Source organism: Lissotriton vulgaris, unplaced genomic scaffold (genome assembly GCF_964263255.1).
Source record: "Lissotriton vulgaris unplaced genomic scaffold, aLisVul1.2 SCAFFOLD_1708, whole genome shotgun sequence".
NCBI classification, from domain to species: domain Eukaryota; kingdom Metazoa; phylum Chordata; class Amphibia; order Caudata; family Salamandridae; genus Lissotriton; species Lissotriton vulgaris.
The window spans coordinates 129,710-155,897 of NW_028242080.1; the positions used below are offsets into that span (position 1 = coordinate 129,710).

The following is a 26,188-nucleotide window of genomic DNA, read 5'->3' on the forward strand; positions in this document are numbered from 1 at the left end:
TGTCGGTGGCCTCATTCTGAATTGCTTTCACACTCTCTATAGTATTCTCACACATACTTGATTCTGTAGGCCACCTAACCGAATTCGTCACATACATTCGAGTGCTAAGGTTCCGGGCAGTCTCCTTAGCAATCTCATCTGCAAACGCATTACCACGACCAACATCATCCGTCACTTTACGATGCGCACTACATTTAACAATTGCAACTTGAGCAGGCAAAGTCAATGCATCCAAAAGATCGTTCACAAGCTGGCCATGCTGTATTTTCGTGCCATGTGACGTCAAGAAACCACGTTCTCGCCACAATCGTCCGAAACTATGCGCTACACCGAAAGCATACTGACTATCGGTGTACACATTCACACGTTTACCTTTTGCTAATACACATGCTCTAGTAAGAGCGATCAGCTCTGCAGCTTGGGCAGAATTCTGATTCAATCTCGCAGTCTCAACAACAGTATTCAACGTCACAACAGCATAAGCAGTAGTCACATCACCATTCGGCAATTTAAAACATGACCCATCCACATACAGGATGCCATCCGGGTCTTCCAATGGGGTGTTTTTAAGGTCCACACGACCTTTTGTTTCCTCCTCTGTCCGCAAGTAACAGTCATGTTCTGTTACTGCATCTGACTCTGCACTAATTGGTAACAAAGTTGCCGGATTTAGGACATTACAACGTTTTATCTGAATGTGGCTTGCCAAGAGCGTCAATTCGTACCCAGATAACCTCGCACTCGTCAAGTGCTGAGTTTTCGTACGGTTCAAAAGAGTATCGACTGCATGCGGAACCATCACCGTAAGCATATTATCCATGACCAATCCTGCTGATTGTCGGATGGAGACCGCAGCTGCCGCAGTTGCTCTCAAACAACTCGGCAATGCTCTAGCTACTGGGTCTAAGGTCGAGGAAAAATATGCGCATGGACGTTGCTTACCACCAAAAGGTTGCGTTAAGACGCTTAAAGCACAACCTTCCCTCTCGTGAACATATAACGTGAACGGTTTGCTGTAATCAGGAGTACCTAACACAGGAGCCGAACACAATGAATCACGTAATTCAGAAAAACTTTTCTGACATTCTTCCGTCCATGGTAAAGGAGTCGAAACATCCTTGCACGTAAGAGCCACCAATGGTTTCGCTAGCAATGAAAAATTAGGAATCCACTGCCTGCAGTACGATGTGATACCTAGAAAGGCACGCACATCTCTTTGAGTTTGTGGCACAGCCATGCGCGCAATCGCTGCAATTCTCTCTGGGGTCAATCTCCTTCCCTCCTTTGACAATAAGTGACCTAGATAGGTTACTTCTTGACAACAATATTGGAGTTTAGAAGGTGACACCTTGTGATTTAACTCACAGAGATGTTGCAGCAACGACACTGTAGCAATTTTGCAAATGTCCTGAGTATCAGCAGCCACCAATAAGTCGTCGACGTATTGGATTAAAGCCGCACCAACCGGCAACCTAAACGCATCTAGTTGACCCTTCAAAGCTTGACTGTAAATCGATGGACTTTCACAGTAGCCCTGAGGAGCGCGTCTGAACCGGAAGCTACGTCCACCAAGAGAGAAACCGAAAAGGTCCCTGCTCTCTTCGGCAATCGGGATGCTGAAAAACGCATTTTTCAAATCAATCACCGAAAACCATGAAGCCGTAGCTGGAATCAGAGTCAGTAGCGCCGTAATGTCAGGCACAACAGGGAATTGAGGAACCACAATTTTATTCACCTCCCGTAAATCGATAACAAAACGATAAACAGGCGGTTTGGTAGGATCAGTACGTTTAAGAATGGGCAGTACAGGACTATTGCACACGTTTCCCCGAGTTTCTTCAATGACATCTTTCTCGATCAAATCATAGATGATCGCTAACAAAGCTCGTTCACCATCAAGGGAGATACGATATTGGGGAATACGTGGCAATCGCACATTCGATTTCAACTGAACAACATAAGGGGAGATATCAAGTAGGCCCACGTCGTTTGGACCCGTCGCCCACAAAGATGCAGGAAGAGAACTCAATTCCGGTGGAAGCTTATCGAGGGACAAGTACATGGGAGAGACTACCCTCTCTCCTAACGTAAGCTTTACACCCGCAGGAGAACAATACAAAGTTGCATACAAACGTTTAAGCAAATCCAGACCCAAAAGATTTTCACCACAACCAGTGGTTAAAATCAACGGAGCTTCGAGCTCACGAGGCCCAATTTTAAGGGGCAAAGGGCGCGAAACTGGATTGCTAACGGGGGCGCCAGAGAATCCAACGGATACATTTGTTAAGCCAGACAAAGGTGCGCCAGGGAGTTTCGAATGCATGATAGAACTTTTCGCTGCACCAGTGTCCAACAGAAAAGGCTCAACGACGCCCGATGTAGCAACTGCGACGTAAGGCCCTCCCTGATCAACCGGAACTGATACCACTCCCTCTCCTTGTCTTTGGCTGTCCTAGTAATTACTATCGTCAGTTCCCTGATCGACGTAATAATCGTCTACATTGTACTGCGCAGATCGTCCTTGCGATGATCCACGTTGGTCGAAACAATTATTAGAATTTGACGAGTTATCAGAACAGTCGTTCTGAGCACCACGACCTCTACCACGTGATGCGTGCTGTGCACCACCACGACCTCCTCTAGACGAATTACCACCACTACGGTCATTTAAAGCAGGACAATTGAATTTAATGTGTCCCTCCTGTCTACAATAAGCACATTGGTTGTACCCCAACGAAGATCTCTGAAAAGATGAATCATTACGCGGCTGCGATCGATTTGATTGCGACTGCGATCTATTCTGCTGAGGCGCATTCTGATTAGAACGCGGCGGATATGCTTGTTGTAACAACACTTTAGTTTTCAGCTCTTTCGTCTTTTTATCGGCACGGTCATTTTCCTCTTTTTCTCTATTTTCGTAATATTGTGCCGTAGCCAATATCTGAGCTGAGGTAGAAACGGCCCATGAACTTTCTGAATTTTTCAATTTATGGCTCAAGTCGGGCAATAAGTTCGATACGAATTTATCCACAAACAACCTCTGTCCACCCTCAGTACCCATATCCTGCCCACTATGATCGACGAATGTTTCCTCGAACCTCGTAAAGAAGTCTGAAACACTCTCATCTTTCTTCTGCTTACAGGCTGACAACTTGTCCCAATTTACCCTCATAGCTGGCATAAGCGTTTTCATTAACGTAATGATTCGCTGGGGAAGAAGTTCAATCAACTGATCGGGTTTAGTAGCAGCCACTTGTCCAGCGTCTGCCGCTGTAATGGCAGCCCAATCACCACCTAATTCATTCGCGTGATCTTGGTGACGAATCTTGGCCCATACCGGTTGCGGTACGACATTGCCAAACAACATGTCGATATCGGCCAGATTCATTATCGTAGCGTCTACGAGCTGCGATAATTCTTTGTAATACCCCGCAGGATTTTTGCGAGGATCAGGCAAAGTTTGTTTCACCTGAAGCACTTCCGATCGTTTCCAAGGGAGGTGTATCCACACTCTCTGGAAATGTGCTGGTATTGGAGCATTAGCATTAGTATTATCAGCGGGTACCCAAACTGGCGGAACTTCTCGCATAGGATATTGGCCAGACCCATCTCGTTGTTCAATGTCCTCAACGAACAATGCATGAGGAATAGGAGCGGGACGAAGAGATAGCAACCGTTCAATAGCACGTCGGACATTAGTATCGACTATCAGTCCAGTTGCGAACTGAAGCCGGAGTTCAGACAGGGCGGTCAGCACCTCGTCAGGCGCATTGGCCGCTATCTGATCATGTAAGAACTTGCACATTTCATCAAACACATATCTCTGAGTAGGTATGTTGAATTGATCAAACGTTTCGAGGACAACACGAGGTGGATTTCTAACAGGGTTTATCATCCAACCCATCGCCATATTGTATAGCGCAACACGTTCTCTATTACCAGGAAGCTGGCTACGTCTCTGTGGACCATCAGAACCTGCAGACCCAAAAACAGGTCCGAGCGACTGAAAGAAGTTTGTCGCAAGGGGAGAATCACGATTACGGGTAGAGGGACAAGAATAAGACACAGGACTAACAAGAGAAGGAGTAGAGACGTTAGCAGCAACAGGGGTTAACAACACAGGAGCAGTAGCGTGAGCAGTAGCGGGAACAGGAGTATGTGGAAGCGGAGGAGCAGTAGGAATAGAAAGAGGCAAAGGAGCAGGAACAGTCGGAAGAGCGGGTGCAGGTTGAGGAACTGGTGGAACAGGTACGGCAGGGACCACAGGAGCTGCGGTACCCTGTACGTACGGAGGTGGCGACTTCATAAGATAGGACATTAAAGAATCCTCAACTGCCTCTTCCTTCTTATCCGACTCCGTAGACAAAACAGGATAGCACTTGTCTATGGACATACGCTGTAATCTCTCAAACACTTCCTTATCCTTATCCTCCTTATCACGCTGAAACTGCTCAGCTTTCTTCACTATAGTAGCAACAGTATCTCGCTGACTACGTTTATTTTGTCTGATCTCTTTCTGTCGGGCTTCTTTGCGCCAGAACCGAAAGGCATCAAACATGGCCGGCCTTGATTTACGTTCGAACAACTTTATTTCCAAATTATCTAAGATCGACGCTTCGAAGCTACCGTGAGGTGGCCAACGAAGATCGCCGTCTTTCTTTGTATATTTGATCCAATAATCGTTAAAAGCAATCGGGCCTAGCCCATGTTTGCTATATAAGTCATATGTAGGAGTTCCAACCGGAGGTATCGGACACGAGTCCTCCAGCAGGGAATCCGCACCACAAGGTCTAAAGCAACTGAACAAAGTACTGCGACCAGGCATCTTGCACACTAGCCGAGTTTCACAAACTTCAAGGGTTACGGGATTTCGGGATTTACCAAGTCCCAGCAAAGAACTAAACCCTCGGTCTTTGGCGGCTGCAGTCGTCAAACAAATACAACAACAACAAAGTACGCTAGCAAAGTGTCACCGAAACACTCACACAGCGTGTACAACAAAGACACCCGCTAAAGTGTCTACAACAAAAACACTCGCTAAAGTGTTTACAACAAAGACACTCGCTAAAGTGTCTACAACAAAGACACTCGCTAAAGTGTCTACAACCAAGAACTCTGGGAGCGACCCACAAATACTTAACTCAAAGATCAATGGCGTCCTCAGGAAGGCCCGTCTATCGTCTCGCTATACCAAGGTCTACGCCAGGCGCCAAAACAGGTCTACAGTCAGGGTAGCAGTCCGTCGCAGCCGTTAGGAGGCGGGAATCTTCGCGGGAAAAGTCTTCGGGCCACTTATTTCGACAACAGGATCGATGAAGCGGGGTGCACCTTCCCTCGGAGATTTCACACGAAGTTCCTCACGATCGTCAGGCTTGGACCGGTACCACTGATGCAGCCCCACGTTGGGCGCCAACTGAAGGACTGGGTTCTTTGGACCCAGCGGTGCCAGGGCACAACACCTGAAACCTTCGTGGGTAACCTGCTCCGGCGTACAAATCACAGAGACACGGGACACTTCCTTCGGCGTCAAAGAGTCAAGGTTTATTTACTGCAGGGAACACAGAAGTCACAAGAAGTACATCGAGTGTAGTTCGGGGAGACTGCTTCAAATTGTATTTGTGGATCGCTCCTTTTATACAGTTTCTACCCATAGGATAACATGATACACAATAGTTTACAACCTGGTTCCCACAAGTCGCTCTCAGAGGGGTCGCTTAGATCACTTTGAAACACACAAGATCCGGAACATAAGTGCGGAAACATTTGGCGGTTCCCAACTGTAAAAACCCATCTTCCCACCATTAGCAAATTCCAATCAGCAGTAAAGTAGATCGAAACAGGAACGAAGACAGGTGCAGAGGAAGACGGAGACAGTGGGGAGATCGGTAAGGGTGTAAAAGGGGAGTGTCGAGAAGCACGAGATACAGGCATCAAAGGGACGTGCCTAATGAGATGCACAACTGAGACAATAAGCCCGTGCGGCAAGATGAGCCTCGAGCGGCGCCATCTGCCTTACAGTAGCATCCCCCTCGTCATAAAGACACTTTCAAAGAACATGTGTCTTCCGCAAATATCTTGGGAGTCCCAGGGTCGCGAAGCGGACAGCGTCCGTTCGCTGGCTACTTGAGGGCAAGAGACAAAATGGATGCCGTATCTAAGATGGAACCCGTGGATACAGATGACAAACCCACATAACAAACGAACGGTTTAAGTTAGCACAGCGAAACTGCGCACACTTGCTAAACTCGTCATTTGCGGTTCATAGATACTAGACTCGACCATATTCGTGTGAGTCGAAAACACCACTTACAATTGTCACGGAACCTCACCACAGACATACTTCATACTCTGCCACCAAAGCCCCTACCCTTGCCTCTCATCATACCCACTCTGCCCAAAAACTCCACTTTGCCCTTGACCTCTTCCCTACCCAAACAGGCCAACCCCCTCCCAAAACTAAGAAAAGGACCCTGGCACCCCTGCCAAATCCTTCTACATCCCCCTAAACACCAAGCCAGCCCCCTACAAAAAAGAAGAGTACCCCCCAAGGTTCCTGAAAAAGGAAAGCTCCTCTTTCCAAAATATCCCCACCCCCTCCTGAAACTCAAAGTTCCTCTTCCACATCCCACTCCAGGGGCCTCATTTATGAAAAGTGACGCATCGCTGCGTGAAAACAGCGATGCGTCACTTTTCACTGCGCACTCCTTGCGACACCAATGATGCGTCATATTTAATGTATGACGCATCATGTCGCAAGGACTTACAGATACGTCAGTATTTCTGACGCATCTGTAAGCGCAAAAGTGACGCATTGCTGGAGTGTGTCACAAAAGTGACGCAACTCCAGCAATGCGTCCTTTCACATGGGGAAATCCCCATGTGAAAGGGCTTGCGTCAGTCTTACGCCTGCTGTGAGGCAGACGCAAGATTTTGATGCAACAGCATCCTAAAAGTGACGCAGTGAAATCTCATAGATTTCACTGCGTCACTATTACGAGGCTTTTTACGGGGGAACGCCCTCACTGCATACATTATACCTGACGCAGGTATAATGTGGCGCAGGGGTTTAAAAAGTGACGCATCTACCTAGATGCGTCACTTTTTAAATATGGCGCAACAAGGCGCATTTTGTACGCCGCTGGTGCGTCACAAAAAGTGACGCACTGGCGGCGCAAAACTGACGCAAGGCCTCATAAATAAGGGCCCAGTACTTTAACACCCGAAAAATCCAGATCCAGAAAACCAACAACCCTCCCTATTCCCTTCAAAACCATTCAGCAGTACAAAATTCCCAATATCCTGAAGCCTAGCCCACCTCCCTCCTCCATCTAGGCCTCCCATTGATGTTGGTCTACCCCCTCTATCTAGGCCTACCACTGATGTTGTCCCCCTTCCTAATTCCAGCCCTCCCAAAGACCAACCCAGTCCTCCCTAGTCTTGTCCTTTTTGGTGCCTGGCCTGTAATCTAGATGCCCCTCCCGGGGGAAGTGTTCCTTTGCAGGACAAATGTAGGCAGGTGTTGATGGCCAAGAACTTTGTTGGCCACATGTGAAACTCTTTTAGACTGGCCAGTAGCCTTTTACTTATTGGACAGATCCATATATGCTGAATAAAGCAGGTTCTAATTTTCTTTTCATATTCCTGTGTTTCAAAAATTGACTTGTTGTTAACTGTCTTTCATGTTCAATTCGTTATGTAAATATACAATGATGATAGTATGACATGGATTGCATATTGTCTAGGGAGTATGGGCACTTTGGTATGATGTAGAATAGATTGTTGTGCCTACATTGGCTGGGTGTCAATGTCAACATTAGTTTTATGTAGGAGTGTGACATGAAGTCACAAACCTTTCCATTTACAATTAGACTTCCTCATAGGTTTTGCTTGCAGATAACATAGTGCAAGTGTGGCAAAGTAGCAGGGGCAGCTGGTGTTAGTGAGCAAAAGGGGCGTTGCCCTGCCATTCTGAGGTGAGAGGCAAGAAAAGAATTTAAAAGCCAAGCAACTGAAATTAAATTGTTACTTGCTGGCTGCTTTATCATTTTCAATCCTGTAGCTGTAATAAACTGCAGATGTCCTGCTGCGAATTTGCCTGCCAGGACGAGGTCATCTTTCGACCTGCAGGCACAAGCTACAGTAGTGACATCATTGCAGGGGGTGTGCCGAGTTAGAATGCGAGGATAAATCTGCTTTTCGGGCGCTCTGCAAAATTGCCCTGGGAGGCGTTTGCAGAACTACATTTTTTTCAATGGCAGAGGACGGGGCAGGCTGAGAGGCAGAACTAGTAGTGGGTGGCAACAATTACCAGTCATCACGAGAGGGGGCGGGCTGTAGGAGGGGTGCAGCTGTCTGCACCCTTCCTTCCTTTCCTCGTGTGTTGTGTGCTTTCACTTTTGAAAGCGTTATGCAGCCGAACGTGAGCAAATTTCATTGGGATTGTTAAAGTGTAGGCCCAAAAGAATACAGGTTGGTAGGTGACTATTTTCCCTTTTACCTAAGCTGTAATTAATATTCATAAATTTGTATAGATTTATTTCATTTACGTGCAGTTAAGCAGCCATGTGGTGTTCACACCGGAGAGTTTGCAGTTAGCAAACCGGACCCATAGATATTGGCGCGTATTAAATGAGCATTCAGGAGCCGGGCTACAATAGTCAAGGTCAGATTTTTTTAAGGCACCAGCAGTGTACGTGATTTGCCCTGCATCGTAGGCTATAGTGTACATAGCAGTGTCACGAAAGGGCCGCTCCTCCTGTGCAATTATGATAGGTGGCCTCCAACTGGTCATGTTTCTTAAATGTGATATGCAGTCACAATGCTTTTCATCTTTTCCCCTAATGCACAGCGCCAGTTACAGCACTGTGCATAAGGAGAGTGGAGAAGAGCTATCACCATCCTCTAGTGCGCATCGGCATTGCAGGCCCCTCTAAGTACGTGCTAACAGGCCAAAAGCGTGTTTGCGTCGATCCAGGCCTGTGTTCAGGACTTGGCACCGTGCCGTGCACCGCGGCATTTTATTGAAACCGGCTTCCCTCACACCTCATGCTTCACAGTGAGTTAAAAATAAAATGTCTTGATAAATCAGTTGTTTTTATTTACAACAATCCCCTCCCTGCTAGTATCCTTAAATGGTTTTGGTTTGTCATACTTGTATGAAAGTTACTCAGGAATCTCAACCTGTGAGTCAGGGTACAGAAATCATGTCATAACCTCATAGATAAGTATCTAACTGGCCCATGCATCAAGCAAAATCGAACTTGCTAAAATTGTGATTCGTTAAAATAGGGCGTTACCGAGCGCAAAACAACACATTCCAATGCATCAACCCAAATAGCGAAAAAAACTACATAATCGCAAAAAAAGCCCCCGGTAATTTACAGAATGACAAATTAGCAATTTTAAAATAGCGAAAACATCAACTGCGCGTGCCAATAGCAATTAGCAAATAAAGAATTGCAATGAAATGCATCAAAATTCGCAAATACCGAATTTCATCAAAATCGCTATTTAGCATGAGCAGAATAAGGGGAATCTCAACCAGGAGGTAAAGTTGATGAAACACAAAAAAAATAAAAAAACAGGTGTAAACTATCTGAAACCCTTCAAAAATGGCACTGGAGACCTCGTACGTTTTTCAAAATGGCAGCCCTCTGCATGCTTGCAAGAAGGATGAGAATAAATGCAACAGCAGAGCGCAGGAGGAGGATCCAGTAGAAGGTATTGCATTCTCGCGAGTGGCGAACAGGTCCACCTGAGAAGTCCCCCAAGTCCAAAAGACGTGACGAACTACCTCTGGATGAAGCCTCCACTTGTGGTCAGGGGAGAACTGCCGACTGAGACTGTCTGCACGAACGTTCAGAACTCCGGCCAGATGATTTGCCATCAGACAAATCTGATGATCCTGAACCAGACCAGAGATGCAGAGCCTCTCTGCAGAGACACTGTGACCCCACTCCTCCCTGCTTGTTGACATACCACATTGCGGTCGTGTTGTCAACAGGACTTGAACTGACTGACCGCGAAGGGAAGGGAGGAAGGCCTTGAGCGCCAGACGTATTGCCTGCAATTCTAGAAGGTTGATGTGAAGCAACCTTTCCTCTGGAGACCAAAGACCTTTCACCTCCAGATCCCCCAGATGAGCACCCCACCCTAGAGTGGATGCATCCGATATCACTGTGGCCACCGATGGAGGTGGTTGAAAAGGCTTTCCTTGTGACAGATTTCCTTCCACGCTCCACCAAGACATCCCTGAGATCTCCGTTGTGTTGATACCACTGCCTGCGGAGGCACCACTGGAGTGCCCTTATGTGCCAGCGTGCATGGTTGACCAACAGAATGCAAGAAGTCATCAGACCGAGCAGGCGAAGGACCTTCAGGACGGGAACGATCGCTCCATTGTAAAATAAAGGAATCATTTCCTGTATGTCGCAAATCCTTCGAGGAGGAGGGAATGCACGACACACAGTAGTGTCCAGTACTGCACCTATGAACAGGTTGCGCTGGGAGGGCGCCAGGTGAGATTTGGGTACATTTATCGAAAAACATAACCTGTGAAACAACTGAGTTGTCTCCTGCAGATGATGGAGCACTATATCTGGAGATTCTGCTTTGATCAGCCAATCGTCCAGATACAGGAATACCGGTATCCCCGATCTTCTGAGATGTGCAGCCACCACAGCCATCACCTTGGTGAAGACTCGAGGTACAGTAGTAAGACCAAACGGAAGGACCGCAAACGGAGATACTTCCTGTGCGACTTCAGGATGGGAATATGAAAATACGCATCCTGTAAGTCGATTGACACCATCCAGTCTTCTTCCAGCAACGCTTGAAGAACCTGTGCAAGGGTGAGCTTCTTGAACTTCTTCTGCTTCAGGTAAAGATTCAAGATCCTGAGATTTAGGATTGGACGAAGTCTGCCATCCTTCTTGGGGATCAGAAAATACAAGGAATAGCATCCCTGACCACTCTCCTGCTCCAGAACCACCACTATTGCACCTTTTCTGAACAGTACCAGGACTTCTTCCTGCAGGAGTAACAGGTGGTCCTCCGAACAATAACCCTGGCAAGGAGGGTAATTGGGGGGAAAATCCCGAAAGGGAAGAACATACCCTTTCTCCACGAGATTGAGAACCCAATGATCCGATGTAATCAATTCTCAATCTCGTAGAAAATGGGTAAGCCGGCCCCCCACTGTGTCCACATGATCCTGAATGGTGGATCTAGGGTTGCTTTGCTGTGGTGGCAGGGGGCTGGGAAGGGGAAGAGGAGGAGGAGGAGGCTTGGCAAGCTCTAGGACGAGCTCTCTGTCTGTCCCTGTATGACTTGTACAGCGTATTCTGCTGCTGCTGCGGCTGCTGCTGCGATTGTTTGTAGGCCCGAAAGGATGATCTGCCAAATCCTCTGAATCGTTTTCCAAATGAGCCCCTGGTCTGAAGGCCCAAAGACTTTGCTGTTGCTCTGCTGTCTTTAAACCGCTCTAAAGCAGCGTCAGCCTTTTTACCAAACAATCCTGACCCATCAAAGGGCAAATCCATCAAAGCAGACTGAACATCCTTAGAGAATTCTGAAGATTTCAACCATGCAGCTCTCTTTGTGGCCACTGATGAACCCATCACTCTCGCCACTGAATCAGCCATGTCCAGCCCACTCTAGATTACCTGCCTTGCCGCAGCCTGAGTGTCAAAAATAACCTCCTGAAAATCCTTTCTATCGTTCTCAGGAATTTTAGGCACCAACTGCTTGACGAAATCCATCAAAGTATGGATATATCTACCCATCAGGCAAGTTGCATTCGAAGACTTTAGCGCCATGCTGGCTGATGAAAAGATTTTCTTTGCCGCCTGGTCTTGTTTCCTTGCCTCCTTTTCCCCAGGAACCTGCGGAAAAGCACCTGTTGACTTCTTTGAGCAGGCAGCCTGCACAACCAAATTCTCCGGCGGGGGGTGCATTGACAAAAAGTCTGGGTCACCAGGTGCCACTCTATACCTCCTCGCAACAGCCCTTGAAACAGCAGGAGCTGTCAGAGGTTTCTTCCAAACTTCATAAATGGGTTCAGCCAACGCGTCATTAAATGGAAGCATTGGTTCAATAACGGAGGAAGGCGAGTGAAGGACCTCAGAATGTTAGACTTGTATTCAGCGGTGGGCAGAGTAATATTTAACAAGTCTGCAGCCTTCTTAATTACAACGTGCTAAGGTGTCACATCCTTGGAAAGCACGTCTGACACAGAGGCCAAATCCAACTCAGGAGACAGTTCAAGGCCACTGGCCTCTCTCAGGTCATCAAAAGGATCCTCCGAATCCTGTAACTCCCCTTCCTCCATGTCTGCATCCCAATACCTTTCTTCCTCCAGAAGTCTCTGGGCCTCACGCCTCGACCTCTCCTTCATGAACGAAGTCGACGGATCCAGGACCGACTCCGCCGGAGCCGGAGCCGGCGTCGAACCCAAAGTCGGGCGAGGCAGCTTAACCCAACGCCGAAAGGGATTCTGCATCTGAGTCATGGGCACCGGCGTCAATGGAATCAGCGTCGATGGATTCAGCGTCGAAGGCTTCCGCGTCAAAGGCTTCGGCGGCGCCGGGAAATGCCAATGCGGTGCTGGAGCCGGCATGAAAGGCATAAAGGGCGCAGGAGCATAAGCCTGGTGGACACCCAGGTTATACGCCAATGGACCCGTGGGACCAACAGGTGCACCAGAGGGGTACATTGCCCTGGAGTAAACTCCAAACATGGCATTCAGGAATTGAGATGGATCCTGACCTGGAGCCGGAAAGGCTGAATAAGGGCCCCCAGGTTGCTCCCGAGCCAGCGGGGTCGTCTCAACGTCGATCTCCTCCTCAGGCTGTTGCACCAGGGTCGACGAACCCGCAGGCAAAGGAACCTCGCCTTCTCCAACTTCCTCCACCTCACCTTCATCCTCCTGACCAGAAGGATGGGACGGGTCCGGAGAAGGATTCGCTAGCTGCTTTGGTGACTCAGGCGAATCCACACGCAAAGCCTCACCCTCGGAGTCCTGGGCTTCCGAAGCCGAAGCCACCGCTTCTTTACGAAGTAGCTTCACCTGCGACTTCGGCCTTGAACTCGAGTCCTTCCCTGAGTGATGGCGAGACTCAGGACTCCTCCTTCTCGAGACCGAGACCTCGAACGCCGAGTTCGCGACTTCGAACTCTTTATCTCCTTCTTGCTCTTCAATTATGCCATGAGGAGTTTTGCTTCCCTCTCATGAAGAGCCTTCGGAGTCATCTTCTTGCAAGAAGAACAGTCCTCGACGTCGTGGTCGGAGCTCAAGCACCAAACACAGCACTCATGTGGATCGGTGATGGACATCATCTTGCCACATTCTCCGCACGCTTTAAAGCCAGTCTTCTTCGAAGACATCCCGACAGAAGACAAAGAAACACTAGAATAATCACAAAGTAACAAAGTTACTGAACAGCTACAGACGATCCCTAGAAAACCGTTAGCGTCGACGACGCGGAAAAAAGGGAACTGATGTCATCACGCCGGCGTAGGCCTATTATGGTGTCGTGACGTCAGCGGAGTTGCGCGATGCCGTGCCTCTGTGACGTCGTCCACGTCGGCGCAAAGCTACAAAAAGAATTTCCGAATGTTGCTGACACAAGGGGATATTCACAAGGTGAGGAATCCACTGGCAGATGTTATGTTATGGTATTTATATTTTTATAGCGCACAGCTACCCCAGCAAAGGGGCGTCCTGGCGCTTTGACAGGCACTATAACATAACACACAATAAAAGAAAGGGACAACTATTCGGAAACGGGAAACAAGAAGGTTTTAATCGCCTGCCTAAAGGCGAGCAAGTCATCAAGAGCTCGGATGCGCACCGGAAGTGAGTTCCATAACCCTGCCGCGAGCACCCGAAAGGAACGGCCGCCCATTCTGCTCAATTTAAAACGGGGGCAAACTGCCAGGTGGAGCGCCTCAGATCTCAAAGATCTCAGAGGAATATAAGGAGTGAGTAAATTGGCAAGTGCCGGCGGCGAGGAAGATTTCAAAATTTTAAAGGCCAGGCACAGTGCTTTGAACTTAATCCGCTGTCTGACCGGAAGCCAGTGTAGGGCCACGATGGTACCAGACACGGAGCAATGTCTGGGAAGGCCCACAATGGCCCGTGCCGTGGCGTTTTGCACCCTTTGGAGCCTAGAGACCTCCGCCTGATTCATCCCTAACATCAGTGAGCTGCCGTAGTCCAGCCGAGATAAAATTGATGCCTGGACCACAAGCTGTCTGGTAGGGGGATCAAAATACTTTAAGACAGGCCTTATGCCCCGCAGGATGCCATAACACGTGGCAGCCACCTTCTTGGTATGATCCATAAAAGTGAGCGCAGGGTCCAGCCAAATGCCTAGATTTTTCACTCCAGAGGCTGGAATCGGAGTGACGCCCAACTCTGGTGGCCACCACTGGTTTCCCCACAGCTCAGCGTGCTTCCCTAATACCAACACCTCAGTTTTGGTGGCATTCAACTGAAGGCAGTTGGTGCGAAGCCAGCTTGCTACTGCCACAAGACCCGCTGGGAATCTGGGAGCCTCCACCTCAGGGTCTCCACTAAGTGTCACCGCCAGCTGTGTGTCGTCAGCATATGAGGTCATCGTCAAACCCCACTGTTTGACGACTGTATCTATCAAAAATCTATGTATTCTTATGTCTTACTTTATAAAATACGACTCGCCTGTACGAGTGTAGCAGGGATGAAAATAGTCAGCCTCAAGGGTGCTATTCTTGAGTAGGGGGTGTTGATCAGTTTGGGGTGACCGTAATGCCCTTTTTGAAATGCAAAAATTATAACGTTTTTGACAGCTGAGGACATACATAATTTGAACACACGGGCAAATGTTAATGTTAATGTTAGAAGATTTCTAGAGCGCATGGCTGCCCGTAAGCGTTCCAGCGCTGAACAGAAGTACAGGCGGAATCAAGAGGGGAAGCTTACGGGAACAGCCAGGTCTTCAGAAATTTTCGGAATGCCAGAAGATTAGGTTGTGCACAGAGATCAGGGGGGAGGGAGTTCCACAATTTGGAGGCGTTGTAAGAGAAGCGCCGACCTCCTGATCGTGCTCTCTTGATCATAGGTGGCAGAGCTACTAATACGTCCTTCGCAAGCAGGTGCAGTGTTATTTTTCTACATTTTGTTTATTGCAAGCAAATGGAATCTAATTGGGCACCACGTGCACAGGCAAAATAAACAGATGGTATTTAAAGTTAATATAAACACAAAATAAAATACTTTTTGCCAGTTTCGTCACATAAGAGAAATTAACAATTTTTAGGCTGGGGAACTACAGTGCTGTACGAGAATTGTTTAACGCCTTACCACTTTCAAATCTCACCAGCCGCCACTGCACATTTAAAACATTCTTTTAGGCACATACGTGTATCCACAAACACTTTACACTCTGGCTCCAAACCTGCAGGGGGCATCAACTGTGTAAAAAGTTACTTAATATGGATGATAATAGAATGTGGCAGAATTCTTCAAAATGATTCTTTGTTCTCGTGGCGGGATTAAAAAGGAATTATTTCCACTACACGAGCAAAAGCTTCTGCAAGCCAGGCAATCTATTCAGATCCATCGGCACAGTATTCGGACTACAGTAGTCAACCCAAATTACATAGAAGCGGCATGCTCGAAGGAGGGAAATGGGGTCGCGGGTGGGGAGTAATAAACAATTAAAATAAAACATATCTAGGTGCCGGGGTACTGCACAGCGCCTCCGCTCCAGGCCGGTCAAGCTGTAATGGTGGGTCCACGTGTTCCTGTTGCAGGTAGAAGCCAGCATGCAGCTTCCCTCCCCTAAGCAACGCAAGCCAATCACAATGCTGGTAGGCGCCTCAGGAGAGCGCCTCATCCGGGACATTTTCTCTGCATAGAGAAAAAGAGAGAGTGGGCGGTCCCGCTCGAGGGACTGGGGGAGTGGCTTATCCACTGTTGTGGGTACTGCCTGTTTGATTGGCTCCAGGGCCTACTAACCAGTCAGTACCCAAAACAGTGGGCACACCACTCCCCCTGCCCTCGGGCAGGACCGCCCACCCACCCACCGCCCCCAACCAAGCACAGAAGCACTTCTGCTTTCTCGCAATGCGAGAAGGCAGAAACATAAATGGTTGTTTTTATCGTTTATGTTTCTGCCTTCTCCCACCGTGATAAAGCAGTGGGGTGACGCCCTCACGCCCCAATGGGGGAGCCGCCACTGTACAAGGCATAAACTGAATTACAGTGAGCTAAGACAAGCATCATCTTTACATGCAATCATTGTAAGGCGAATCCATCTGGGACTCTCTTGTCTCTATGCATCTACTATGCTCCTGCATAGCCTCCTCCCTCATCTCCACATAGCCCCTCTCTCAGATGTGTTTCTTTGTATTAGAATGCTGTGTAGTGTTGGATTTCAGAGCCATTTACATCTCATACACACACATTATACAGAGACAATGGCATACGTGCGTAAATCATTGCATATGGAATGTTACATTAAACAAACGTGGACTACATGGTGCAGGTGTCACATGTCATCCATAATGGTAGGCAGTATAGTTTAAGACTGACTTTGTTCTGGAGCAGCACAAACATATAATTTAAAACCAGTTGTAACACCATGGTTGTGTTGACTATACAAATGAGAATTAATTTCTAGCCAAATGCACCCTTTTTCGCAACATTAGGATAATGAATTACGGGAGAAAAAAAATCATAACACTCTAACCTATGCCCTGCAATTTTTATGCAGCTCTCAAATGAAAGTTACTAGCTCTATCCACTAACTTAGGCTGGTAACTTTTAAACTGCAAGTAACAAAAGAATGACTCCAACAAAAGCATCAATCCACTGAACTATTTACATTATATGGCCTTTTTGTGATCTGCATGCTATGGGCCCGATTCACAGAACTAACTTAAGACAAAATCCTAAACTTACTACTTTTGGTATTCACAGAAGTTAGGATTTTGTCTTAAGACAGACTTAAGACAGACTTAAGACAAAATCCTAACTTAAGTCTGTCTTAAGTCTGTCTTAAGACAAACTTAAGACAAAATCCTAACTTCTGTGAATACCAAAAGTAGTAAGTTTAGGATTTTGTCTTAAGTCAGTTCTGTGAATCGGGCCCGTTGTTCTTTGCAGTAGGCATATTAACTCTCTGCACATTACTACCATTGCCTTAGGGTCAGTTCCAGAATGGAGAAGTGCAATGTACTAACTACACTTTCACAATTGCTTTATTAACCTTCTTGCTTTCTCAAATTTGCTTGAAAATGCATCATTTGCCCAATCTTTTAAAAACAATTTCTCGGGGGAGATGCTCTCCGAACCCCCCTTATGTCGCTCGGGCTTGCTGTCTGCGCTCGCTGGCTGTGGTGCACTCAGGCGTCACTTTTACGCTGCATCACTTTCAAATGTCGCCAGCCGCCGCTGATTATGAATGCTGCTACTCAGGGCATGTGGGAGTTATGTGAGGTGGGCGGTTAATCTTACCAAGTTAAAAACATTCAAAGAGCCTCCCCGCTACAAAACTCGGGAATTCCTTCGATGCAGTCAGAGGTGAACAACGGTCTGGCCAGTTCTCCTCAAGACGCACTCTCAGTCGGAGACTCGTTGGTCGCTGTTGCACTAAGCTATATCTAGTGTTGGGTCACCAGACTGCCTGTGGTACTACTGGAAGTAATCTTACTTGGCTAAAATTGCAGCACTAATTTTCTTCAAGCTGGAAAAATTACTAAACGCTCGAGTCCCGTCCCGGTAATCATGGTGACCGGGGGAGAATGGGGCTTTGTTTGTTTCTCTTTAATCTCAATAGAATTAATGATGCCCTTTTAAATACCACAGTAAACATTCTTACAACAAGGAATTTGAGATTATTTCATAATGGATTACCAACATAAATGTTAATAGTGCGTTCAGAGAAGTTATTTCTTGTTTGATTCATCCTTAATTGTGTACACATATTTCAAAATAAGTTGTCAACATAATAGGTTCAGAAGAGTCATTTCTGTTTTTTTAATCATCATTAATTCTATATACATATACATATCTAGACAGACAAACAAAATTCAGCATACAAAAACATGACATAAAAACGAAATTATATATTATGTCATCCAATTTCACGTAGTCATTGTCCCATCTAGTGATTTATATTTGCTTATACGACTAATTTTCAAAAAGAGTGCAAATGTGTATACTGGGCAGGTAGAATTGCACTCAGGTTATGAGGGTTACAAGAGTTACAGCATTCCTTTATTGTTTTTAAACCAGTCTGACATTATGACAGAGTTACATTCCTTGATCCTCTGTAAAATCAAAGGGACATCTTGCCGTTTTTAGCAGTAGCTTAGTGTGGTTTACATTTGCCATATTTTGTTATCAGACGTGAGGTGTATAGTGTTTGTATCAGGAGGGGCAGTTCATCAAGGTTACAAAATTGCACCATTCTTCCTTTGTGTTTAAACCTTGTCTGATAGAATTTCATCTATCGATCCATTACATTCTAACCTCTGTAAAATTGAGAGGACATCCACACCTTTTGGTGGAAGTATGGCTTGCTCTATAATCTGCCATTTTACATCTTCCGGTGTTTGACGTTGTTCAGTGTAGTGTTGTACAAGGAGAGACGTGTCAATGTGTCACTGTATCGTGCCTCTGTGTTGTCCAATTATGGCCTTAATTGGCTGCGTTGTTTGTCCGATATATATTAGATCACACAAACACAAGATACAATAAATGACGTTCTTTGAAGCACAGTTAGTGTGCTGTTGTAAAGTCATTTTCACTTCTCCATGTATGTACTCTTTAGTATTGGCAGTATATTGACAGGCCATGCAATTGCCACATTTGTGTTGTCCCTTACTGGGGGAGGGGAGGGGTAGCCCCCCAGGTCATCGCAGTCCTGATGAGACCCTCCTATCCCTTATAGGGTTGAAATGTCATCCACACCAAGGAAAGGACAGTCTTTAGGCAAAGGCACCTTAAGCACTCTGGTTGCTCCTTCTCAATCTGTCTCTATAATCATTAGACCTCCTTCAAAAACCAATAATCTCATAAATTCACTGTATTTTTTTCATTCCATTGTCACTTCTTCTAGATGTTGGGTTATGGTTATTTCACCTGGGTTCTCTATCACCTTATCAAAAAAATGTTTAAACAACATGCGCCTTTTGTTTTTCCATAAATGTAATACTCATGTTTGGAATCTTGTGCAATAATTGACGTAAAGCACAAGTTACTTACCTTCGGTAACGATATATCTGTAAGAAACAGTAGATAGTATTAGATTCCTTACCTTAGAATATCCCCAGGTATCAGACTGGATCCGGAAAATTTTGCGTGTCGGTAGGTGTCGTCTGCGGCTCCGTGTCCGTCGTTGGCGTCGTTGGCGCCGGGATGACGTCGTCGGAGTACTTAGACGCCGCCCTCGTGGGCTGACGTCAGTTCTTATACACAGCTTTTCCGCTCCAGAAACGCAGAGCCATGATAAAAACCAACACTGGTGCCATGAAACTAGGGCCCTAAAAGGGGATGACCTTAACCCTAGATATCGGTTCGCAGAACGGGGAGGATGGGTGGAGCGGTAAGGAATCTAATATTAACTACTGTTTCCTGACGAAAAGCCGTCTCTCCAGACTTGGCTGTCCAGGTAGTAGTGTCTTGCGAACGTTTGTAGCGTAGCCCACGTAGCTGCCTGACAGATGTCCTGCAAGGGGACTCCCCGACCCAGGGCAGTAGTAGCTGCCGTGGCCCAATTGGAATGGGCACGTAGCCCCACAGGTGGCTCCTTTTTAGCCATAGAATAACAAGCCTTGATGCAAAAGACGACCCATTGGAAAATGGTCCGTTTGTGCACCGCCTGTCCCTTCTTAACGCCCACGCAACCAACAAAGAGTTGGTCATGCACCCGGAACTGGCGTGTGAGATCAAGATAGAAGGAGACTGCACGGTTTGGGTCTAGACAGTGGAGCCTTTCTTCCTCTTTCGAGGGAAGCGGAGGCGGAAAGAAGGTGGGTAAAGTGATGGACTGCCCGATGTAGAAGGCTGTGACTACCTTGGGCAGGAAAGAGGGATGTCCACAACACAACTTTGTCTGGATGGACAGAAAGGAAAGGAGGTTTAGAAGAAAGGGCCTGGACCTCACTCACTCTCATGGCAGAGGTGATGGCAACCAGGAATTCAGTCTTAAGAGTCAGAAGAAGAAGAGAACAGTTATGAAGTGGCTCGAAGGGAGCGCACATCAGATAGGTAAGAACAAGGTTCAAGTTCCACTGAGGCATCACGAAAGGAACAGGAGGGAACATATGAGTGATGCCCTTTAAGAACCTATTTACAACTGGGGACATGAACAAAGAGGGCTGATCAGGTAGCCATAAGAAGGCGGAAATGGCAGAGAGATAGCCCTTGATAGTGCCCAGAGCAGAGCCCCACTGGGCAAGAGAAAGAAGAAAGAGGAGAACCTCAGAAAGAGGGGCAGAGAGTGGATCCACAGCCTTTGCTGTGCACCACGCCACAAATTTGTTCCACCTGCAGACGTATACCGATTTTGTGGAGAGACGCCTGGCTGCCAGAATAACATCACAGACTTCAGGAGGCAAGTCAAATGGCCTCAACTGTCGACGCTCTATCTCCATGCTTGGAGGTGGAGGCTGGACAGGTTCGGGTGGAGGACCGTCTCCTGCTGCTGCGACAGAAGGTCTTCCTGAAGAGGCAGATGAATCGGGGGATCGAATGACATGCTGAGTAAGCATGAGCGGGAAATCCGTTACGCTCGCGGATTTTGCGGATTTTTGGGAAATCCGCAATCCGCGAATTTTGCGGATTTCCCGCAAAATCTGCAAAAAAAATCCGCGAGCGTAACGGGTTCAAAAGTTGAACCCCCACTCATGCAACTATTTTACAATGGCGCCAGCAAGCTGCCAGCTCCATTGTAAAATAGTTACAAAGTTAGCTTGCACATGAACCACTAGATAAAACGAAGCAGGTGCTGCTTTATTTTATCTAAGTGCTTCCTGTGCAAGCTAACTTTGTAACTATTTTACAACGGCGCTGGCAGCTTGCTGGTGCCATTGTAAAATAGTTACAGGCACAGCCTTACACAGGTCACTCAAGGGACCCCTGCGCCCTTCAGGGCGATTGCATAGTAACACACACATGGTCACTCGAACTAGTTGATGCTCAAATTCAGTGACTCATTCATTAGCCCAAAAACAATCATGAGCGTCTTCGAGGCTGGACAGGTGTGCCTCTTCCCAAATCTACCGTGGAAAATCAGCTGTGATGCTGGGTAGAGGGCGGCCTTTGCATGGTCGCTCGAACTAGTTGATGCTCAAAATCAGTGACTCATTCATTAGCCCAAAAACAATCATGAGCGTCTTCGAGGCGGGACAGGTGTGCCTCTTCCCAAATCTACTGTGGAAAATCAGCTGTGATGCTGGGTAGAGGCCTTTGCATCCTTGACTTTCATGAGCGCAATTCCCGTGCTGTTCCTGTGACCAGGAGCTTCTTTCTCTTCATATAATTGTGTTCGCACGGGTTGCTGCAAGTTCGCACGCGTTTTGTACAATTTCGCAATTTGCGAAATTGTACAAAACCCTCGCGAACTTGCAGAAACCTGTGCGAACATAAAAAAAAAAAATCCGCAAATTTGCGAGAATTCGCGGATTTTGCGGATTGCGAGTTCGCAAATCCGCAAAATTCGCGAACGCGAGATTCGCAAAATTCGCCCATACTTAATGCTGAGTAGCTCGGGATACCAGTATCTTCATGCCCGGTCCAGAGCCACAAGAATGACTTGGGCCCGGTCGCGCCTGATCTTCTTCAGCACTCTGAGCAGAAGTGGTATAGGCGGAAAGGCGTACAACAGACCGCAGCTCCACTTGCGACAAAAAGCGTCTCCGAGCGAGTGCCGCCTTGGAAATTCCAACGCGCAGTACTGATGACGTTGCGCGTTCTCTTCTGTGGTGAATAGATATAACCAAGGCTCTCCCCACTGCTGAAAGAGACCTTGCGCCACGTCCGAGTTCAGACGCCATTCATGATCCATCATGCACCGACGGCTGGGTTAGTCCGCCCTGGCGTTCAGGGAACCTGCCAGGTGTTGAACCACCAGGGTCACGCCCTGATGTTCCAGCCACTGCCAGAGGCACAGAGCCTCCTGGCATAGGGTCCACGACCCCACTGCGTCCTGTTTGTTGGAGCACCACATGGCGGTCGTGTTGTCCGTAAACACCTGCACTACACTCCCCCGGACAGAGGGGAGGAATGCCTTCAGTGCAACCCGGATCGCCCGCAGCTCCAGAAGGTTGCTATGGAGCCGGGACTCCGCCGGAGACCAGAGTCCTCTGATCTCCGCCTCTCCCATGGGGCCCTCCCAGCCCTGGAGGGATGCGTCCGTCACAACTACGGGCTCCGGTTTTGGTAGGGAGAGGGATCTGCCGCTGACCCAATCGCGGTCCGTGAGCCACCACTGCAACAGCCTTGCAGTGCCCCCCGAGATCAAGACATGGTCGGACAAGTTGCGCTGATGCTGGGCCCACTGAAACTTCTGGTCCCACTGCAGAGCCTGCATCCGCCACCAGGCGTGATTCACTAGAAGGATGCAGGAGGCCATCAACCCCAGAAGCCGCAGCGTCAACCTTACTGAGACTCGGGATAACGGCTGAAAGATCGGAATCAGACCCTGAATATCCTGAACCCGCTGTTCGGGAGGAGAAACCCGAAACTGCGCCGAGTCTAGAACCGCTCCGATGAAGAGGAGCTTCTGAGAGGGACACAGGTGCAACTTTGGCACATTGTTGGAGAACCCCAGCAGATGTAGGAGGTCGGCCGTAGTCTGGAGGTGTCTGATGACTGTCTGGGGCGAGCCCGCCTTCAACAACCAGTCATCGAGGTAGGGGAAGACTGAAACCCCTAACCTGCGCAGATGAGCTGCGGCCAATGCCATCACTTTCGTGAACACCCGTGGGGCGCTGGTAAGGCCTAAGGGGAGCACGGTAAACTGAAAGTGCTCGTGGCCTACCGTGAACCGCAGGTAACGCCGGTGTGCCGGCAGGACGTGGATGTGAAAGTAAGCGTCCTGCAAGTCCAACGCTACCATCCAGTCTCCGGGGTCCAGGGCAGCTAATACCTGAGCCAGAGTCAGCATCTTGAACTTCTCCTTCCGGAGGAAGGCGTTCACGTTCCGTAGGTCCAAGATAGGGCGTAGGCCCCCTTTGCCCTTCTTGGGAACCAGAAAGTAGTGAGAATAGCAACCACACCTTACTTCTGGCCCAGTAACGCGCTCGATGGCCCCCTTGGCCAAGAGGGCCGAAACTTCCTCTTGCAGAAATTGCAAGTGATCCCCCGACAAGCGGTGGTACTGCGGTGGCATGGCTGGAGGGGTCGCCTCGTAGGCGAGGGAGTAGCCCCTTCGGACGATTGGCAGCACCTACCTGTCCGAAGTGATGGTACACCAGTGAAGGAGGTGATGGCGGACCCTGCCCCTCACTGGCGTTAAATGGGCCTGAAAGCTCGGACTAGGAGGGCTTTGAGGCGGATGTTGCGGGAGTAGATGTGGACTGGCCACGCCCTTGTCCCCTGACACCGCCACGGCGGTTACCACGTCCGCCGCCGCGCTGGATTTTAGTCTGCGGCCCATGGCTGACAGGATGTGTGGGGGCGCCCCTTCCTTGGCCACGAAAGGAGCGAAAGGCAGACTGCTGCTGATGCTGCCCCGAGAGGCTCAAGGACATGGCCGTAGCCCTGGAGTCCTTGAAAGGTTCAAGCGCATGATCTGCCTTGCCACCAAAGAGGTGGCTGCCATCAAACGGCATGTCCATGAAGGTGTTCTGGACATCGGCCAAAAAGTTGGCGGACGTCAGCCAGGCATGACGGCGAACCATCACCGTCGTTGACATCGCTCTGCCGAGCGAGTCCGTGGTATCAAGCCCACATCATATAGAATACCGAGCTCCGTCTCGTCCCTCCGCGAGGGCTTGAGCGAATTTTGCCCGGGCCCCCTCCGGACACTCTGGCAGCATGGCGGCAACCGTATCCCAGAGAGAGTGGGTATAACGGCCCAAGAGGCAAGCGGTGTTGACTGATCGTAGTCGGCAGCTAAGGGACGAGAATAGCTTCTTACCAAACTGTTCATACCTCTTGGATTCCTGATCAGGGGTTGCAGTCGGGAATGCGGATTGGAAAGTAGGGGCCTGGATAACCAGACTCTCGGGGGTGGGGTGGGTGGACAGGAAGCTAGGGTCGCCCGGAGCTGGGCGGTGGTGCCTGACGATATTCCTATCTACAAGGGGGAGCTGTAGCGGGCCTGGACCAGGTGCCCAACAGGACGTCCATGAGAGCCTCATTAAATGGCAGTAAAGGCTCTGGAGCGCCAGTCTGCGGATTTAGGACCTCAGTGAGGATGTTAGACCTCACAGTAGCGACGGGGAGGGTAAGCGGCAAGGCCTTGGCTGCCTGCGTCAGCACCACACATAGCAGACCCCTCCTCCGTAGCCATGGTAGGAGAGGAGATAAAGCCAGTGTCAGGGGAGGTATCACGACCACTGGCCTCCCCTAGCTCCTCTGTCCAGTCCTGGAAGGACATTCATGTGTCAGAGGGTCCTCAGACCCCTCCCAATCCCCTTCGTCCTCCATCTCCTGAAACTCAGGGTGAAAGGATGGAGCCGGATCAGAGAAGAAATGCTCTTCAACCGGCGTCGAATGCGGCGCTGGTCGACGCCGGTCCGACGCCGGATCCGGATCGAGAGAGGGATCAGGGACGGCGGCGTGCATGGACGGTGCCGGGGGCGACACCCTGGGGGTCGGCGCAGGCGGGGTCGTGAGGTCGACCAGCGACGACCCGGATTCGGAATCGGATCCAGCGGGAGCCTGCGGCGTCGGGATCGAAGTCGCCGATGGTTCCGGGGCCGGAGTACCCGGCCCGCCTGGACTCCCAGACGGGGCCGCGGGGCCCGGAGGCACCGCAGGACCCGACAGAGGAGAGAGGGACCTCATGGCCATGATGAAGGCCTCAATCTCCTCCAGCGTCGCGTTCAGCCCAGGGACCGGCGGGTATGGAGCTGGCCGCGGCGCCTTCGGCTCCGGCGGAGCCGCGGAGGCAGTGTCGCCTGAACCCCCGGCCACGTCACGCGAGCATCGGGGAGTGAGGTTCCGTGACGGTTCCGTGACGACTTGAACCCGTGTTTTCAAGTTTGTCGGAAATACCTAATATTGGTATCAGTGAACCGCAAATGATCCATTTAGTATATCCTAGTGTTTTCGCTACGCTACGAGCAAGAGCACTCCTTCCATTGACACATTTCTGATATACCCACGGCATCCATCTTAGATCATGGCCGCCATTTTGTGTTTTGTGTTTCCTTGCCCTCACATATGCAATAGCCTCGGATCACTTCATTCACTCCACTTTGATTAAGGACACGTAGCCTTAGCCGGAGATTCACCTCTTACATGACACGTGCACCTTAAACCAGATCACGCTGTAGCTGCATGACTCGACAAAGGCTGCCTCCTCTGCCCGAGGCCAGCCCTGCCAAACTGGTCTTCGTGTCCATTGTACCTGATCATGATTAGGCGGCCGAAGCCGGTAGCCTTGCCCATTTACAACCCACAAACATCCCTTATCCCACTTTTCTATCTCCCACACCTGGCTCTGTTTCTTTCTTTCTGAATCTTTATTAGGGGGAGGTAACGAACTTTACGATGAGGCGGTCCGGGTCCTGAATGCAATATTGACAGGGAATTGTGACAAACTAGTGGGAACCCCTCTCTTCGCAATGTTTGGCCCCAGATATTATCGATGGTTCCTGTGTAACACCAAATATTTATTGTTTTAGACACGAAGGTTTTGGGAATGTATTACATGTAAAGAATTTGCCCCTAGCATAAAAAACCGTATATAAGGAGCAACCTACTTTGTACAAATCGAACAGGCTCCTAGTCTCTGCCCGTGTGTAGATTCTGTGACTTCTGTGTCCCTGCAGTAATAAACCTTTGGTCTTTGACGCCACCATCGAGAAGCCCGTGTTTCTGTTCATTTGTGCACCAAGGCAGGTGGAACTCCGGGGTCTTTGGGTGTTGTACCCTGACACCTCTGGACGGAACCAAAAAGTCCAGAACTCCAATTGGCGCCCAACGTGGGGCGACGTCATTCGGTACCGGTCCAAAAGCCTGAAGAGTTCG

General features: G+C 48.8%; 1 protein-coding gene across 1 annotated transcript in view; it reads left to right on the top strand.

Moving 5' to 3' along the window:
- Positions 1 to 26,188, top strand: part of LOC147669070 (NACHT, LRR and PYD domains-containing protein 1 homolog) — a 210,103-nt gene that overhangs the window by 67,262 nt on the left and 116,653 nt on the right. The gene's annotated exons all lie outside the window — the stretch shown is intronic.